Source organism: Lactuca sativa, chromosome 9 (assembly GCF_002870075.4).
Source record: "Lactuca sativa cultivar Salinas chromosome 9, Lsat_Salinas_v11, whole genome shotgun sequence".
In the NCBI taxonomy this organism is placed as follows: Eukaryota; Viridiplantae; Streptophyta; class Magnoliopsida; order Asterales; family Asteraceae; genus Lactuca; species Lactuca sativa.
Window position 1 is genome coordinate 135,239,966 of NC_056631.2, and position 11,681 is coordinate 135,251,646.

Sequence of the window (11,681 nt, forward strand, 5' to 3'; positions counted from 1 at the left end):
CCACAGACCGACGGACAAAGTGAGAGGACCATCCAAACACTGGAAGATATGTTGAGAGCCTGTGTGATTGACTTTGGAAAGGCATGGGATACTCATTTACCCCTTGTCGAATTTTCCTACAATAACAGTTATCACACGAGCATCAACGCTGCTCCATTTGAAGCCCTCTACGGCCGAAAGTGCAGATCCCCGCTGTGCTGGGCTGAAGTGGGTGATACCCAACTAGCTAGGGGGCAAGTTTCTGACAGTACTCTCACAGGCCCGAAAATCATTCGGGAAACGACAGAGAAGATCATTCAGATCCGTGAACGATTGAAAGCCTCTAGAGACCAACAGAAGAGCTACGCTGATAAGCGAAGAAAACCTTTGGAATTTCAGGTTGGAGACCGAGTCCTTCTCAAAGTCTCACCTTGGAAGGGCTTGATACGCTTCGGTAAGCATAAGAAGCTTAATCCGAGGTACATAGGGCCTTTCGAGATTCTTGCAAGAATCGGCCCTGTAGCTTACAAACTCAACTTACCCGACGAACTTCGTAACATACATTCTACGTTCCACGTATCTAACTTGAAAAAGTTTTTGTCCGACGAGACTATTGTAATCCCACTCGACGAGATCGAGATCAACGAGAGCCTCAACTTCATGGAAGAACCGGTAGAGATCATGGACCAAGAGGTCAAGCAGACGAAACAAAGCCGTATCCCGATAGTGAAGGTTCGCAGGAATGCCAAGCGAGGACCGGAATTCACTTGGGAGCGTGAGGATCAGACGAAACTGAAATATCCTCGTCTTTTTACTTAGTTATTTGTAACTAATTATTTGCTTAAATTCTAATTTCGGGACGAAATTCCTTCTAAGGAGGGGATGATGTGACAACCCGAAATTTCCATTCTGTGCGAACATTATCAAGTCAATAGAAGCTAGATCAGTTACAGTGAATTTCAGACTTTTCCGAATAAGTTTGAGTATTCCAGGGTTTACACTTAAGGAGATATATCAAGAGAGTGGATGAACATGGGTTTGTGCAACTCGAGTATTTGAAAACCTTATGATATTATAGTTCATTTCTGGAAAAATAATATTTTCGGCCAAAAATCCCAGGACTATATATATGACTCTTAACCAAATTATTTCATTAGTTACATTTCCAACTAGAGAAAAGTCATTTTCTCTCTCTCGGATCTTCGGGTTTTCATCCCAAATCGTGAGTACACTTCTCTAGTTGTTTTATAATGCTTATAATGTGCTTAATAACATAGATTTAATAGCTAAACAACTAGATTCGGGAGTTTACCGCCCAAGAACATCTTGGGGAGTAAACTCCTATATAAGGCTTAAATGATGTCTAGTCCTTTCCCCGAGTTATGCAACGAACTTAGGCTTGTATATAGGTGTATTTAAGACTAGAAAACATCAAAGAAACACCAAAGTTTAGGTGTTCACGGCCCAAGAATTTCTTGGACCGTGAACTCCAAAAACAAGGACCAAAGAGTGCTTTTAACACTCCTAAAGCTTTGGACAATTACCTAGATTTACTCCTAGTTATTTGAGGGACCTTAAAGCATCATAAACCCCTCCCAAAGATAGATTACAGCCATAATCTCTAAGGGAAAAGGCTCTTGGGCCGTAAACATGAAAGAAGGGCACCAATGTGTGCCTAAGGCCTTCATTAGCCTTAGATGAATGTATAGAACCTATCCTATATGAGTTTGGGACTTGAAAGCACAAAAATATCCACTTCCATATGAGTTTACGGTAGTAAACTCAAAAGGAAATGGCCTTTGGGCCGAAAAATCCTAAAAAGAGTGTTTTGATGCCCTAAACCCTTCCAAGGATTAAACCACCAAGTCAAATTGCTTCTAGAAATCATTTAGGACTTCAAAACACAAAATGACACTAAGTCTAGGAGTTCACGGCCGTAAACACAAGGTTTTACGACCGTAAACTCCTTGTGTGGAGTTTAATGAAGAGTAAACACATACATAAGGTCTTTTGGAACCCCAAACCCCTTTAGCCTTGTCCCACCACAACTTAGATGCAACCCGTAGGACTTATAACACTTATACAAAGTGTTTTCATGTTCTAGAGTATCCCAACTTAATTTATTAGTTATTATTTGGCTAATTAGTTATATATATGTTCATTATATGATAACTAGGCTCGTACGTGTGTACAAGTCTCCGTTTGCCACCTTGCACGGTATCCGACACTTCAATCCAATCCACTCACCACAAGTGAGTTCATACCCCTTTATTTAACATTTAAAATACTTTTAAATGTTTTAAATGCTTTTATGGGGGGGGGGGGGAATACAAGTTGAATAATTATAGTTATTACATCAATCACATGTGATTAATAACTACAAAACCAATGATTTTATTTCCGTTCAAATTGTTTATCAAACTGTTTTACTTCAACTGCTTTACAAACTCTTTTACTTATCAAATACTGTTACTTAAACTTTGTTATACTTATAATAAATTGCATGCCTGTATATGTATAGTTATATAAGATGTTTAAAAGGCTTAGGAAGGCCGTCCGCCCTGTTTCCTTTTCCTCGATTTGGATGTGGTCTGGTGGGATATCGGGTAGTCGTCTGAAGGTCGTTTCAATATGTCACACCCCAAATTCGGAACGGCGGGAACGTTCTGGGGTGGATGACGTCATGTCAAGTATCACAACACATGCATTATAGTAATCAAAGTACAACAACCATTGCATTAATAGTAATAGTTTTAGATGGTTTACATTACAATATATCAAAGTAATACAAGTAAATAATATAAGTGCAGCTTGGTACTAAGCTATCATCATCAACAGCTCCTGGGATGTACTTGTCTAATGCTGACCTGAGAATACAAGTTATTTGAAAAGCGAGTATCAACATTTTTACAAATGCTGGTGAGTTCATAAGTATTTAGTGTCATTTCATTCAAATAACTTTAATAAAAGTGGTAGTTTTAGAGTATCCAATAAATTAGAGTCTTTTCCAGAAAATCCTATATTTTCTTTAATAAAAGCAGTCTTCTACCAAGACTGGATGGAGTTATGTGGTAAAAAGTAGTTTTCCCTTAAACGCTATCATTATCAAAATACAGAATTTGATTATTAAAGAAAGAAAGAGAAATCAGGGAAATAACATATGCCTCAGCAGTGAAGACTGCTGACTAAAGCAAAAGGAAACATAGACTCCAGGAGAGAGTATCGAACAAACGACACACCTGGCTTAGTCCAACAAAGGAAGACACAGACCCCAGACGGTACCAAATGAAAGGTACAGCTAGCAAGGTCTAAAAATAGAGAATACAGACCCCAGACAGTATCAAATGAAAGATACAGCTAGCAAGGTCTAAAAACAGTGTGACTCTGAGAGTGGGTTTCCAGCATACAGTGTAAAATACAGTGTGAAATACCGTTACCTTAAGGCCATGAATTATAAGGTAACCTGGGAAACTCGTAACCATACTAACCGACACTAGAGTACCTGACGCCCTGCAAGCGTCTATAAAATATGACATTTGTCACCCCTTGGCTTGGTAGGCCGTAACAGTCAGGGTGCGGGGGTGTCAATCCCGTATAGATCTATACACACAATGTCCGCTCTCCCTACAGGAGACTATGGTTACCAACTAGACGACGGAGAAGGCCATGTCCCGAAGATGCATCCCAAATAGTGGGTAGTGGGTTTCCAATACAAGTGTTGAACTAGAGGTAGAGACTCATAACTGAACTGTCTAGAGTAAACCTATATGTCTATGCTCGTATATATAATATATAACTAATGAATCAAACGACCTTCGGATGGACATCCAATCCCACCAGACCACATCTCAACGAAGAAAAGGAAATAGGGCGGACAAGCCTTCCTAAGTCCTTCAATCATTATTTATATGCATCTATACAAGCACAGGCATACATCTAACTACGTTTGAGTGTGTAACAAGTGGAAACATATCGTGAAGTATAACCAAATCGTGATGTATAACCGAATCGTGATGTATAAGCGAATCATGAGGTACAACCGAACAATGTGGAATAACCGAATCGTGAAGTGTGAACGAACAGTATGGCATAACCGAATTGTGAAGTGTAAACGAACAGTGTGAATAACCGGTTCGTGAATTGTAAACGAACAGTGTGAATAACCGAATCGTAAAGTATAAGCGTTACCAAATATAAGTGTATCACGAAGTAGAAACGTTATCAAGTAGGAGTTTAAACTAAGTAAAAGCGAAGCAGCGGTATCTAACAAGTAAGAGTATACGACATGAAAGAGAACTTTGATGAAAACCTTGGAAAAACCTTTGTACTTAAGAAAATCACAACTTGGTGTTCTTTGGTAAAATAAGTTTGAAAACCTTTAGAAATTCTTTGGAAACCTTTCATAAACCAGTTTAAAATGAACTTTGATAAAACTGTATAAGTAAGAGTTTTGAACAAGTGAAAACATTTTAGAAAAACCATTTATAGTATCCTACTCGGTAAAACAGTTTACAGTGTGGTAAATCCTCGTGCATGCGGGTTATCAATCACATGTGATTGATATGATAACTGGCATGTTTAACTTGTATTCCCCCCTATAAAACATGTAAAAACATTTAAAAGGTTCATTCAGAGGTATGAACTCACCTGGTGTAAGTGAATTCGACGAAGGTGCCAGTTGGGTGCTCGGTGTCAAGTAAAGACTTGGACACACTTAGTGACCTATTTAACATATGATAACATATCTTCACATACAATTAGTACATTTAATACAAATTAAACAAGTATATGCTTCCTAAGTGCGAAAACACTTTTAATTAAGCGTTTGGGGAGTCCTGGGTAACATCTAAGGGTGTGAATGGCTTAGGAATGGAGTTTACTCTCCAAGAGTAAACTCTCCATATAGTGTTTACAGCCCTGGGACAACTCCCCATGAGTTTACGGCCGTAAACTCATGGTGAGGGTGTTCTAGGATGTTTAAGGGCCTTATCTCAATTGTGGAATTTTGCTAGGTCCAAATATAAAAGGTATGAATGGATTTAAGGCATTTAAAGGGTCCAAATGGGAGTTTACGGCCCATGAACCACCCCTATGGGAGTTCACGGCCGTGAACTCCTACCCTCTTGATTTTATTGAAGTTTAAGGCCCTTATTTCAATCCTAGTAATTTATAATGAAGGTATAAGGCCATTTGGGGGGATTAAAACTACCTTTTGACATGGTTTGGAGGTGTTTACGGCCTAAGCATGTGCTTGGGCCGTAAACTCCATATTACCCCTCAAATCTATGTGTTTAATTGCTCCAAACCCGAAATAGCAAGTCCCTAATTTATGTCTTAAGCCTAAGGGTGGTTTGGGAGTGTTTGGAACTTGTTTTAACAAGTTTAGAGGGTGTTTACGGCCTAAGAATGGGCTTGGGCCGTATACCCTCCTTTATGCCTTGAAATTTGTTGTTTTATGGTGCAAACACTCCTAGGCTAAATCTCCAATTAGTTTCCAACCTCAAGGATGAGTTTAAAGGCAAGTTTGGCATCATTTTAGGGGTTTACGGCCCTAGAGTGTTCTTGGGCCGTAAACTCCTTACTCCTTGCCTTCTTGGACGATTTTTGAGCTATAATGACATGCAATGGGTTGTAAAACAAGCTAGGGTACAAGAACTTACAATTTGGAGTCGGAAACTTGCGGTTTTGAGACGAAATCGGACTTTTATGAGAGAGAGTGTAAAAGGGGTGGAATGAAGTCCATTCCCCCCTTATATATGGGTTGGTGTTGGAGCTCAGTGGGATTCTACGCGATACTGCCGTTAAATGGGGCTTTTGGTCGCACCCGATTTCGTGGTCGTAATAAAATTTTACTTTTTCCTAAATTGATATGGAAATGTAAAGTAATTGCTTTATTTATTTTATTACGACTTTAACGGCATAAAAATATAAATAAATAAAACATTTATTTATTTGGCGACCTCTAATTAACGGAACTTTTATAAAATGGAATATTCCGTTAACGGTAACGGGGTAATGTAACGGAATAAACTTGGGTTGTCACATCATCCCCCCGTTAGAGGGAATTTCATTCCGAAATTCAGGTCTAGGAATGGTAGTAGATATGAATGATAGAGGCAGGAGGGTACTTCCTATTCGGTTTATCCTCGCATTCCCAAGCGAACTCTAGTCTGTGTTTGTCATTCCAACGAACCTTCATCTACGGGATGCGGATTCCATCTCGTGTAGTTAACGTTTTCGGACTGGTGTATCTACGAGGTTAGGGTTCTCAATGGTTTCTATCAAGATGAGTGGGATACGAAGAGTGACGTCGGGTAAACACATATCAAGTCTAAGAAGTGGATCGATCTGGTGTGAAGCTTGTGGAATATCCGAAAGTAGTAGCGGTCTGACAAGGGTTGGACCAAATCTCCATGAGGATTCTCAGATGGTCCTAAGCTCTCGGAAGGGTAGAGCCTTTCAGTACTTAGAACATAGTGTACTTCTATGGCAAGGTCATCACTGGCGTGATCGCCATTCCAAAGTTCCTAACGTTCTCTCTCATACTGGTAGTGTAATCCTTCAGGTTGGTTCCTAGGATGCTCGGGTTGTCTTTGGTTTCGCGTTTCCTGTCAATTGGCTGTTAGAGACTTTCTAGATCATCGGATGGGTTGTGTGACTACGGTTATCTGTTTGCTGTAGAGTATCTATCTCAAGCTCGTGCAGAATGAATCTGCACTTCTGATGCTTGATGTACGGAAACCCTTAGGGTCAGGGAGATTGGGTTTCACCAGACGAGTGTTGGACTATCTCGGGAGGTGGTTCTACTATTTCTGCGTGAGATAGTATTCGTGGAACACCTAATAGTCCAATAAATCTCTAAGACTTTGGTTTATTCTAGTGTGGAAAGCGCGTGCTCCTGCATAACCCCTCGACTAACACCAAGGCTGGTGTCAAGTTTATAATCTCTTCGGGATCTGGGTCATGAGGCTTAACGCAGCTACTTTCGCACTTTGATCAAGGATTCTTGGCTGCGGAGGTTATCCGGTGGTTCTCGGTATTCTAGTGTTTACTTCGGAGGATGCAGTATATCGCCTACAAGGCGGCGGTGACTTCCTCCATGAGAGAGGGCGGAGGATCCTAGGCACCACTCGTCTGTAATAGGGTGGACGAAGTGCCTGAGTAGTGCGAATATCTTTGGCAACTACTCTTCCAAAGTTTCTGAGTTTTCTCAATCTAGGCCAACTCTAGTGAGTTTGGGTTCCCATCACTCGGAACTTTAATCCTTTTGCTAACTGAGGGTGTTAGCTACTATAGGGGCTTAACCGGTATGACAAAAAAATTCGGATTTGTGGTCATTACAGTAGCTCAACCCGCAGTGGTTCTCTTGACTCCAGCTCCTATTTTATGGAATAGGATGAAGGGCTTTACTATGAGGTTCTGGTAGAGCTCATACTTGGCTTAACCACTAATACTTGGTGTATACAGGCCGTATATAATTGAGGTCGGCAGGATGTTCAGTTGTACGACTCCACCCAGACCCATAACCCAACGAGGAACAGGGAGTAGGGAGGAAGCACACATCTTAAATCTCTTTGATCTCAACTATATACCACCTTTATGCATATACCTGGTTATAGTGGTCAGTCCCATGAGTTCTATCCTCTGGGTTCACGAACCTGATGTGCGAGGTGCGAAGGGTCTTTCTGGGGAATCTACGGAGTATGTTTCAGATGGTTATCGTCTTCTGGAGTATCTTGCAGTGTCTTTTGCTTCGGTTTCCATACGATTACAAGGGGTCGGTCAACAGCGCGCGGTACCCTTCTCTTGGGTACTTCGGAAGGTTTGAGATAAGAGGGACAACTGACGGATCGTATTAGGTTTGATTATCTGTATTATGTTTAGATTCGGTAGAACCTTTATTTGCCGACATGGCTACGGAGAAAGTTCTTTTTACACAACACTAGGGATGTACATATGGTTGCACTACGTCAAACCATGACTGATAGAGTCATCGAAATTGACACACTCTGACATGATATAAAATGAAGATCGATAGAGTCATGCGCCGATCAGGCACACAAGTTCTAGGCGTCTAGGGTTTCGTCCTGTGTATCACTGCCGCGGATACTTGGACCAATAGAGTCGACGCGGAACTATAGAGAGTCCTAAGTGTTCCTAAATAGAGTACCTTTTTCATGAATGGATTCTCACGAGGCATTTCTATAATCGCCTAACATATACTAGTCATGTATAGTTAAGGTGGGGAGGACTGCTGACTGAGCGACTCCACCCTAAATCCACAACCAAACGAGGAACAGGAAATGAGGCGACATTCACTCACTCTAGGTCTATCCATCTTAATTATACGTGGCCGTAACATATATGTTTAGCCATTATAGTTTTATCTGATGAATTTTTAAATTTTATAACAGTGCTGCGACTTTCGCCTTAATGGGGAAGTATTTACATTTGAATTAGCCTTTTAATGTTTTGTGTTAGTTATCTGAGATTTAGAGACGTACCAAAATCTACTGGGTTCCTTGATGCTTCTCTTTAAGCAGTAGAGTTAGGCTCCTCCTGTGTCTTTGTTGTTTCCTTCAGTTGGGCAATCCCTTTTGAAGTGTCCAATCTCACCACATAGACGGCAAACTGGATTGGTCGTCACGTTGGTGATTGATGCAATACGCTCCACCGGAGTTCTGCATACGCGAGCAGTGTGCCCCTTCATGTTGCACCTTGCACATAAGAGTTCCCGGCATATACCATGATGATGGTAGCTACACTTGCTGTAGTGGGGAAGGTTTCCTAGGTATGGTCTTTTTGAAGTCAGGAGGGAAGGATGGACAGGGGTATTGACTGCCTCAGCTCGTTGCCCTTCGGAAGGTCCTTGAGCCGAGGTACCTCCCTCCTCGATCTTGAGTTTTCTCTTTAGTGGAATCGGTTGAGGTTCTTGGGTGGCTGGGTATACAGGGGTTGGTTGCTATTATCCATTGCTAGGATCGGGATTCCCGATAGGGCCCTTGCTAACATTGGCGTTGTTAGCATTCAGGTGAACCATGACAGCAACTACGGCTGCCGAGACTGCAGCTTGGAACGTAGCTTCATCGAATAAGAGAGTATGTTTCTTTCTTGCGGACTGGTTGCGCTTCTTTGGAGGCATGGTTTTCCTACACAGAAAGGAATACATGATAATGAGGGACGATGGCTAACCCTGTACATATATGTCCTGACTGTATTAGGCGTAAATTTTTCCCGTGCCTCGGGTACTAGTTGTCTGAGTGTCGACCTACATCCCTATGATGTAGTCCTGGTGTATATGGTAGGAGTATGAGTATCCGTTAAAGGGCCATAAGGTGGGAGTCGTTCCTACTAAGTTACCTTTATACTGGGAAAGGTTTCACTCTCCGGCCTGGAGAGATTTGAGAATAGTTCGGAACGAAACCGCGGAAAGAGAGGCTTATGAAGACTTATGGCTAAATACTCTCAATAGAGGTGCGGGGATCCGCTATGTAACAAATCGTTATTTCAAACTTATGTAATAGTGTAGGTCAAATTGTACTTCTTTTAAATTAAATAAAGAGAAATTTTGGCATATTATGTATATTTACATAATTGACCCTCAAAAATAAATTATTAAATAATCTCAATTGGGTTGAACCAAGTGATAGAGATTGTAACAAGGTTTCCAAAAATATAAAGAACACTAAAATTCGAGTTATAACGAAGAAGTTATGACCAATCGAAAATCCGCGACAAAACCGGCAAAACACTGTTCAGTGTAAAAACTGAATTTTTGATAAAAGGTTTTCTAGCCTTAACAATCTGAATGAAAGTTATAGTTTATGTTAAACTGAGAACTTTCATAAAAAGAACGCCAAAATCTGACTTCGTATGAGGAAGTTATGATTTTTCTAAGTTTCAGTATAACAATGTACAGCTAAAAACTCGAAATAAAGATCGAGTGGTTTTTAGCCGACACAACCTAAACGAGAATTGAAGGTCTCGTCATTAGTAGTACAATGGTAAAAAGACAGACAAAAACGGACGTCGTATGAAGAAGTTATGAATTTATAACGGATTCACATCCCCGTCTGTTTAAAATAATAATATTAAAAATAAAGTCAAAGTTAGCCAACGAAGTCTAAACGAAAGTCGTAGAGTATAAGTTTAGCTAGGCATGCATATAAAGAACGTCAAAAACGGAGTTTGTATGCAAAAGTTATGAATTTTACAAGTTTTGGCAAAAAAATAAAGAAAAATACCAAAAACCGGGAAAATTCGCATGAACAGTGACTGCCACGTCACCCTCGCATGTGAGGCCTCCACGTGTCGGTTGCTGAGTGGACCGATGTATCGTGTGTCACCTTCTGATTCGGCCAACTCTGCGGTCCAATCCTACTCGGACAACTTCGCAGGAGACACCCCGGAGACGCCCCTCGCACCCTCCTCGGACACCCCCTTCACACGTGGCTTCTTTTCATTGGACCGAGGGTTAGACCAATCCGAACCATCCAGCAGCGAGCCTCCGGTCCGAAGAGCTTCCTTCACCTCGCCATCTGTCAGACCCGTATCGCCCTCGCCTTGCTTCGGGTCCGAGCCTTCGGGCTATATATATTATGTGAGGGTTTCCGAATTATTTCACTTTTTCACCCTAAATTTCACACTCTTTCACATTTTCCACTCCCTTAAGCTCATATACAACCCCTAAAGCCCCAGTATCAAGACTCGAGCCCGAAGTAAGCCGTGAAGCCCCAAAATTCTCGAGAATTCATCCTCTCTCCTGTCAAAACTCTGCCTAATTTGAGCCGATTTCTCAACAAATAAACTCCTTTTCGTGAAACGAAACTCTATCCGAATTACCACCTATCAAGTGAGTTCATACCCTCGTATTTTCATAATTTCTACTGTTTTAAGGGGGGAAATACAAGTATAGCACAACAACTTTGTGTTATAAATAAATGATTTCAAATCACGATAAAATGATTTTAAAGCATCAAAAATACTTCAAATATTGAACTCTTTTATAAACTTATATTTTCCCAAATATACATATTTGTATATATAATTTAATATAAATAAGATTTAAAAGGCTTAGGACTAATAATTCATTCTAGGTACTTTTCCTCGTTTGGATGTGGACTTATAGTACCGGTTGTATGTCCGAATGTAACAGCCCAGAATTTCAAGTATTGTAATAATTATGTTTTTGGGGGTGATTTAAAAGGGGACTCGGCGAGTTGGAGCCTAGACTCGCCGAGTAGGATCGCAGACTTGGTCGCGGGTTCGCGACTGGACTCGACGAGTCCAGATATGGACTCGGCGAGTCGACGCTGTTCAGCAGAAACCCTAACCGTTCGGTTTTGGATCGTATATAACGCCTCTTAGGCCGTCATTGTCAGTCTTTTGGTCGATTGAGAAGAACCCTAATCGTTGTGGACGTCTAGAGCAGGAGAGAAAGCTATTGGAACTTGGAGGAACTTGTTAGGCAAGAAGAAGAAGAATTTGGCCAAAGGAATATCAAGGAGGATCGAGTCCTGAGGTTTGGGGGACACAGAGAGTGCGTTTTCAGGTAATACTCGGACCATTTCTGTTATTTTGATGTGTATACGAATCTAGGGTTTATGAAACCCACTTAGTGATTAGATGGGTTATTATGTTATTACCCAGACGTTTATACCCCAGTAATAAGATGTTTAGAAGTCCAGAAAGTCCCATGATTG